Genomic DNA, 9,603 nt, shown 5'->3' on the forward strand with positions numbered 1-9,603 from the left:
CGTTGGTCGGCATAACTCTTCTGCCGACTCTGAGCAGTATGTAATCTCTACCTGATCTACTGAATCATCTCCGTAGTCTGAAGGACCACCTTGGTCCACCCCATAATCCTGTGACCAATCTCACTCCATCAAACCGGGGTACGACATCTCCGCCCATACAAGAGCTCAAAAGGCAACGTACCAATGTTGGAGTGAAAATTGTTGTTTTAGGAAAACTCTGCAAGAGGTAGGTAGGAGTCCCAGCTCCCACCAAAATTGATGACACAGGCCCGCAACATATCCTTGAGGGTTTGTATCGTCCGCTCACTCTGGCCATCGGTCTGTGGATAATAAGTTGTGCTGAAGTGCAACCTCGTGCCTAGTTCCTCATGGAACTTCTGCCAGAAACAGGATGTGAATCGAACATCTCAGTCTGAAACAATGGAGACCGGAACCCCATGGCGAGCAAAAATCTCACGAATATACATATCGGCCAACTTTTCAGCCGTAGAACTTTCCCGAATCGCCAGGAAGTGTGTGCTCTTGGTCAATCAATCCACGATGACCCAAATAGCATCGAAACCCTTTGCCGTCTTCGGAAACTTGGTGATGAAATCCATCGAAATCTGCTCCTATTTCCACATGGGACCTCTAGAGGCTGCATCTTGCCATGCGGTCTTTGATGCTCAGCATTGACCATCCTGCAGGTCAAGCACCTCTCGACATACCAGGCGATTTCCCTCTTCATGCACGGCCACCAATAGCTCAACCTCAAATTCTGATACATCTTGGTGGCCCCCAGATGGATAGAAAAACGAGACTTATGAGCCTCCTCCAGCACAATCTGTTTAACCCCACCAGACATAGGAACCCAAACCCGACCACAACGGGTCAACAAACCATGACTGTCGTAACAAATCTGGTGATCCCACCCCTGATCCTCTCGATCGTCCAATTCTCTTCCCGAACACCCTCGACCTGACCCTCCTTGATCAATCCCACAATCGGGGAATCCACTGATATCCTCATACACGATACCCCTTCCGAAGATCCAACCAACTTGCGGCTCAATGTATCCGCCACAACATTCGCTTTACCCGGATGGTAAAGGATCTTGCAGTCATAATCCTTAACTACATCCAACCACCTGCACTGCCTCATGTTCAGGTTCGGCTGATCCATAATGTGTCTCAAACTCTTGTGATCCGTGTAGATAGTACAGCGGACCCCATAAAGATAATGCCTCCAAATCTTGAGGGCAAAAACCACAACCCCCAACGCAATATCATGCGTGGGATATCGTGTCTCATGTGGCTTCAGCTGCTATGAAGCATAACCTATCAGTCGTCCTCTCTGCATGAGAATCGCCCCAACCCAATGATTGATGCATCACAGAAAACTACAAAATCCTCGATTCCCTCCGGGAGGGTCAAAATTGGGGCCTCGCAAAGCCTCTGTCGAAGGGTCACAAATGTTGTCTGCTGCTCAGGGCCCCACCAGAAATCCACCCCCTTCCTCGTCAGATGAATGAGGGTACCGCAATCTTGGAGAAATTTTGAATAAATCTCCGGTAGTACCCTGCCAAACCCAAGAAACTCCTGATATCCGAGGGAAATTTCGGAACCTCCCACAGCATCACCGCCTCGATTTTGGCGGGATTGACCAAAATCCCTTCCTGATTAACGAGGTGTCCAAGGAACTGGAGTTCTTGTAACCAAAACTCACACTTTTAGAACTTAGCATAAAGCCGTTATCGCCTCAAAACCCCCAGAAGCTCGCAAAGATGCTCCTCATGCTGCTCTCTGGTCTTGGAATATACCAAGATATCATCAATAAACACAATAACCGAACGATCGAGCATCGGCCTGCATACCCGATTCATCAAATCCATAAATATTGCATGCGCATTGTGTGACATCCCCATTTTCACGGCCATAAAAGACCGATTTTGTTTATGCTTTATGAAAATCAGAGTACTTCTTTTAATAAAAATGTTGCGGAATTTGTTCCCAGAAAAACATGATAAATATGTTATCAAAGCATTTCCGAAGAAATGTATCTTTATTCCTTTTAAAACCTTGGGACGTCATTGTCAATACAGGAACATAAGCATAAACAGAACATACATTTATTTACACTAGTGATCTACATCCCTTTTAAATCTCTCAGTGCAATGTAACTTCATATCGACACCTGTGATACAAATAAACTGAGTGGGTCAGGTTGGGAAACCTGGTGAGTATATAGGGTTTTCAACCCACAATAATATAATTATTATGTTTAATTATCAAACAATTAACCCAATTACCCATCCCCATTATCTTATTTACTCTTAAGGATCTACCCTAAGAATCAACTATTTCTTGTTCATTCATTCCTAAGGATCATCCTAAGGAATAGGCACGAAATCCATCGTTGCCAGGGTTTACTCAACGGGCACTAAATCCATAGTTGCCAGGGTTTGCTCAACAGGAACTAAATCCATAGTTGCCAGGGCTATTTCGTTTATCAACAATATCGTTTCCGAGAATCCACTCGCAATACATGTCAATGGGTTTTTAGAGTACACCGGTGAACACATCGTTCACAACACCTACATGTTGCGAGCCTGCTAGTGTTCCACTGGACTGTCTAGAATGGTCCGTGGTTGTCATCTATACTCTGCTAGATGACGGGGCCAGCATTTGGGTACAAGTCTTCTCACATCGTCCACCTCTCACCCTCACCTCATGGTCTATTTCACCTCTCACCTCATCATCCGACTCATATTTCATCTACCCATGTTTTACCCAACATATTTTGTAGATATAAAATATATATACATTTTAAATCATTTAAAGCATGTATAAAAATCTTTCACCCAGCATAAACAGCAAGTATACAGACAATATGCACACATAGCACGTAATTTATATTATATACTTCATATCTATGTGTAAGATGAAAGGGACTATGCACTCACCTGTTAAGGTGGTGACTCGGAACTCGGACAGCGCTTCGTTATCTCAAAATAAGTTTTCCCTTGACAAAACCTAGTATCAATACCACTAGGGTTTAGTCCAACGTTAACCGCGACTAATTAATAGTCTAGCTATTATTATTATTATTATATAAGTGTTAAACAACACTCTATATAACTAATAATAATAGCCCAAATAATTATTTTAAGGTCCTAATAATGTAACTATAATTATTTAAAAGCTATATTAAAAATTGCATAGGTGTAGCTCACTTACAGCGGGTTTTATAGAAAATCGGGCTTCGCTTGGAGCAGCGTTTCCGAACCGAAAGACCCTTTTTCTCGGGACTCCGGGAGCCTCGGGGCTTCCTTCGGGTGCTAGGGGGGTTCCCTAGGGTTTAGGGGGGTTGGAATGGGTTAGAGAGAGAAAGAAACTAGAGAGAGAAGTGATTTAGGTGTGAAAATCCGAGAAATTCCGCATCCTATTTTTAGGCCGGAGGTCCCGGACGCGGCGCGTTCCTCTTGAGACGTGTCGCTTTGCTGATGGTGCATCGTGGCTGCTTCTCGGACTGTAGAAGGCTTGGCGTACGCGCAACGCTCCCTCATCGTACGCAGGGCGTACCTCGTACGCGAGGCGCTTCTTGGCTACGCTGGGCGTCCGAAGTACAGGTGTCCGAATCTGAAGACCAGACCGTGATCAGCAAGCAACGGCCCTAATTGAGCCACGTCATCAACTTCACAACAGATTTCACAAATTCAAACTACGACTTCTAAAAATCTTAACTTTTGCATACGAGCTCCATTTTCGATGTTCTTTATATTCACGCGTAGGCGGGAATGTACTCTACAACTTTCGTTTAGACTTCGTCGGCTAATTTTGAATCTATTTTAAAAGTTATATTTTTAACAGGCCGGGACAGGGTTGGTCCGTTAAAAATTCATAACTTCTTCATCCGATGTCCGTTTTCGTCTGTCTTTTTATCGTTACGCTACTATTAACGAGATCTTCGATTCTCCTTTAGGTTGTTTCGGCTAAAAACCGCTCGATCTTATATTCGAATTTCGGGTTGTACACTGCTACGCCGAAACTTCGAAAAATCATAACTTCCTCATACGAAGTCAGATTTGGGCGTTCTTTTTATGGACGCTCTTGGTTTAACGTTTTCTACGACTTTAGTTTAGGTCGCTAAGGCTAAAAGTAGCTTGATCGTAAATTCACTATTTACGCTTCCCGGTGTCGTGTCGGTTTTGCCGTAAAACTTCGACGAGCCATAACTTCTTCGTTATAACTCGGATTTCGGCGTTCTTTATATGTACGAAACCCTTGAGAAATATTCTACAACTTGGTTAAGATTATTTATTCTAAATAATCTTTTGTCGAAAAGTCGATTTCAACCCCTATTATCTCTAAATTGACTAGCTCGGATCTACGGGCGTTACAATTATCTCCCCCTTAGGATGATTACGTCCCGGAATCATCAACGAAACAGGGCTCACATGATGACTCCATACGTTTTCTCTTCATCCTAAGTAATAACTGTAACTTTGATGTTTCTTTGAACGAGTTTCTAACTCTAAGACTTCCTGACTGCAGGCGGTGCCCGATCTTGGACCCGCTCTCTATCTCATGTTAGACTTCCAATCATGATCTTCATGTCATGATCTCGATCTTTATTGGAGACTCTTTCTTTAACAAACTTGAGATAAGTTTCTTTTTTTTTCTTCGATTATCATAATAGACCGATGGGTCATGTTCTAATGACCTCTCATCGTATGATGCATTGCTTGGACTCAGGTCTTTTAGAACAGACTATACCTTCCTTCATGTTCTAATCATATCTTAAATGGTTGCATTTCTAGATACAAGCAACTATCGGGATACCTCTACCGATCACTTTGATTATTTTTTATTTCAATCTTCCGACTTAAGTCGGATGCTACATCAAACTTGCTTCTCTGAACCACGTAACACACTCATCTTGGTCGGACTCGATATGATATGACCTCTAGGGTCAGAATAACAATAATCTCCTTAGTCATTACCGAAACAATGGTAACGACATACTTGAATAAAACGGAATCAATTACTAGATTCTTGGTAACCTTGTGACTTTCCCTGATCCAAGTGCGAGTCCTGTGCTTCCGGTAGTATAGGCCTCTACTACCATTCACACCTACTCATACTCGTCCCAAGTATTGTCTCACAGTTTATCCGAGTCACCATGCAAGAAAATCACACAATCGTTTAACACATCCGATAACAAAACGAAGGTTTTATATTATTTCTTGAAACCAATTACATAGGTGTTCAGGTTCACCCTAGACTATGCCTTTAATAGGCTACCCTTACGATACTATGGCTACTTCATGACTCGATCTTCGGATATCAATTCTCACTTCTGATTCATTGCATTGTCAGCTGGTTCGTCAAGGATGCTTTTTGGATTTGGAGGTGCATTCGCTCTTGCTGCTTCATTTTTCTTCGGGCAGTCCATAAGTAAATGCCCTTCTTTGTTACATTCGTAGCACACACTCTTGTTGGATGCGCACTTGCTGGCGTAATGCCCTGTCTTTCCACATTTGTAGCAAGTCACTTCTTCGTCGCATCTCTCATAGTGCTTCAGTGGTACATTTGGCGTTGTATCTCTCATCAGACAATCTTGCTTGAAGTGTCCCTCTGCACTACACTTAAGGCAAACTACCTCCTTGGTTGAGCATTTGTGAGTATAGTGACCAGTCTTCCTGCATTTGAAGTAGGTCACTTCCTTAGGGCATATCCCGTTGTGTTTCCTTCCATACTTGTTATACCATTTTGTTTCACCTCCTCCTCCAGATTTTGAGAACATGTTGTTCTTGTTAGACCTTGAAGACCCTTCAAATTTCCTCTTCTTGCCAACTTCAACCTTGTTGGCGATCCTATCGTCGATCATTTCTTCGATAGACTTAGCAACCCAGATGGTTGCCTCAAGAGTAGGTGCCTGGCGTACTGGCACAATAAGGTCATCCTTACTTTGTTGAAGTAAACGCTTTGTCTCTTCCATCTGCTGATCCAACATCATCCGCATCATTGCTTGTACTCCTGTCATCGTGATTGGCTTGGGTGCAACTGCTATTTCCGGTGCACGCTCAATCACTTGTGGCTCAGGCTGCGAGTTACTGTTTCCGAATCCACTTCGAGTGCTTACCATGTCGGTCTATACATCGAATTTAGACGTTCGGTGTGGAGTGACAAGAATTTAGATAGAGAATATTTTATTTACGATCGATGTGTAAATCTCCCTATTACTCTGAAAAGTTACATGCCAGTTCTAATAACGTAACTAAACATTTACAAATCTGAACACATAAAGTTTCCAGATCCGGTCGGCAACAGATCATAGATCCGATCATATAAGGCATATCATAAATTATTTAGCACATAAAAGCATGTTAGACATTTTCCTAAATAAGCTAGTGCTTGTGTCTATTCAGGTGTATTACCTAAATTTATTAGACACACTCCTCACGATCATCACTTAGCATTCTAAGTTTAAGTCTAGAAATAAATCCATATTCCTAGTTCGCTTAAACTAATGCTCTGATACCAACTGTGACATCCCCATTTTCACGGCCAGAAAAGACCGATTTTGTTTATGCTTTATGAAAATCAGAGTACGTCTTTTAATAAAAATGTTGCGGAATTTGTTCCCAGAAAAACATGATAAATATGTTATCAAAGCATTTCCGAAGAAATGTATCTTTATTCATTTTAAAACATTGGGATGTCATTGTCAATACAGGAACATAAGCATAAACAGAACTTACATTTATTTACACTAGTGATCTACATCCCTTTTAAATCTCTCAGTGCAATGTAACTTCATATCGACACATGTGATACAAATAAACTGAGTGGGTCAGGTTGGGAAACCTGGTGAGTACATAGGGTTTTCAACCCATAATAATATAATTATTATGTTTAATCATCAAACAATTAACCCAATTACCCATCCCCATTATCTTATTTACTCTTAAGGATCTACCCTAAGAATCAACTATTTCTTGTTCATTCATTCCTAAGGATCATCCTAAGGAATAGGCACGAAATCCATCGTTGCCAGGGTTTACTCAACGGGCACTAAATCCATAGTTGCCAGGGTTTGCTCAACAGGCACTAAATCCATAGCTGCCAGGGCTATTTCGTTTATCAACAGTATCGTTTCCGAGAATCCACTCGCAAATACATGTCAATGGGTTTTTAGAGTATACCGGTGAACACATCGTTCACAACACCTACAGGTTGCGAGCCTGCTAGTGTTCCACTGGACTGTCTAGAATGGTCCGTGGTTGTCATCTATACTCTGCTAGATGACGGGGCCAGCATTTGGGTACAAGTCTTCTCACATCGTCCACCTCTCACCCTCACCTCATGGTCTATTTCATCTCTCACCTCATCATCCGACTCATATTTCATCTACCCATGTTTTACCCAACATATTTTGTAGATATAAAATATATATACATTTTAAATCATTTAAAGCATGTATAAAAATCTTTCACCCAGCATAAACAGCAAGTATACAGACAATATGCACACATAGCACGTAATTTATATTATATACTTCATATCTATGTGTAAGATGAAAGGGACTATGCACTCACCTGTTAAGGTGGTGACTCGGAACTCAGACAGCGCTTCGTTATCTCAAAATAAGTTTTCCCTTGAAAAAACCTAGTATCAATACCACTAGGGTTTAGTCCAACGTTAACCGCGACTAATTAATAGTCTAGCTATTATTATTATTATATAAGTGTTAAACAACACTCTATATAACTCATAATAATAGCCCAAATAATTATTTTAAGGTCCTAATAATGTTACTATAATTATTGAAAAGCTATATTAAAAATTGCATAGGTGTAGCTCACTTACAGCGGGTTTTATAGAAAATCGGGCTTCGCTTGGAGCAGCGTTTTCGAACCGAAAGACCCTTTTTCTCGGGACTCCGGGAGCCTCGGGGCTTCCTTCGGGTGCTAGGGGGTTCCCTAGGGTTTAGGGGGGTTGGAATGGGTTAGAGAGAGAAAGAAACTTGAGAGAGAAGTGATTTTGGTGTGAAAATCCGAGAAATTTCGCATCCTATTTATAGGCCGGAGGTCCTCGGACTACGCGGGGCGTAGCCTCGGACGCGACGCGTTCCTCTTGAGACGTGTCGATTCGCTGATGGTGCATCGTGGCTGCTTCTCGGACCGCAGAAGGCTTGGCGTACGTGCAATGCTCCCTCCTCGTACGCAGGGCGTACCTCGTACGCGAGGCGCTTCTTGGCTACGATGGGCGTCCGAAGTACAGGTGTCCGAATCCGAAGACCAGACCGTGATCAGCAAGCGACGGCCCTGATTGAGCCACGTCATCAACTTCACAACAGATTTCGCAAATTCAAACTCCGACTTCTAAAAATCATAACTTTTGCATAAGAGCTCCGTTTTCGACGTTCTTTATATCCACGCGTAGGCGGGAATGTACTCTACAACTTTCGTTTGGACTCCGTAGGCTAATTTTGATTCTATTCTAAAAGTTATATTTTTAATAGGCCGGGACAGGGTTGGTCCGTTAAAAATTCATAACTTCTTCATCCTATGTCCGTTTTCGTCTGTCTTTTTATCGTTACGCGACTATTAACGAGATCTTCGATTCTCGTTTAGGTTGTTTCGGCTAAAAACCTCTCGATCTTATATTCGAATTTCGGGCTGTACACTGCTACGCCGAAACTTCGAAAAATCATAACTTCCTCATACGAAGTCAGATTTGGGCGTTCTTTTTATGGACGCTCTTGGTTTAACGTTTTCTACGACTTTCGTTTAGGTCGCTAAGGCTAAAAGTTGCTTGATCGTAAATTCACTATTTACGCTTCCCGGTGTCATGTCGGTTTTGCCGTAAAACTTCGACGGGCCATAACTTATTCGTTATAACTCGGATTTCGGCGTTCTTTATATGTACAGAACCCTTGAACCATATTCTACAACTTGTTTAAGATTATTTATTCTAAATAATCTTTTGTCGAAAAGTCGATTTCGACCCCTATTATCTCTAAATTGACTAGCCCGGATCTACGGGCGTTTGGAATGGCAACGAGGCGGGTTCGGGGCGGGTCTTGATTTCCCAAACCCGAACCCGATTTCTAAATGTGTCCCCGACCCCGACCCGATACCTGACGGGTTTCTTATCGGGGCGCCCCGTCGGGGTTGAAACTTTCCCCGAACCCGACCCTAAACCTGAAACCCGATAACTACCCGAAAACCCGAAATATAGCAGGAAAAAAATGGAAAAACAACTATTACAGAATGAGAAATTAAGAACTTAAGACGTTGCATAGGCTTAAAATACCAAATAAGTTCTTAAATCATTTAACCAAATAGAAATTACTAATAGTCTAATATTGTAACAACAACCAACCAACCAACCAAAACACCAAAGTACAAAAATATGAAAAACTAATTCATCACAATAATACATTAGCACTTAACATTAAAACAAACTTAAAATCAAACAAAATCATCCAAACTTGTTGTCCCGATTTCTTTAGTGTTTTCCTACAAAATATTAAACAAACTCAAAATCAAACCAAATCATTGAAACTATATAAAATTAATATTCATAGAAGTGTCGTTTTACCTCTTCCACAACATAA

Source organism: Lactuca virosa, chromosome 8 (genome assembly GCF_052849685.1).
Source record: "Lactuca virosa cultivar CGN04683 chromosome 8, Lactuca_virosa_CGN04683_v6, whole genome shotgun sequence".
In the NCBI taxonomy this organism is placed as follows: domain Eukaryota; kingdom Viridiplantae; phylum Streptophyta; class Magnoliopsida; order Asterales; family Asteraceae; genus Lactuca; species Lactuca virosa.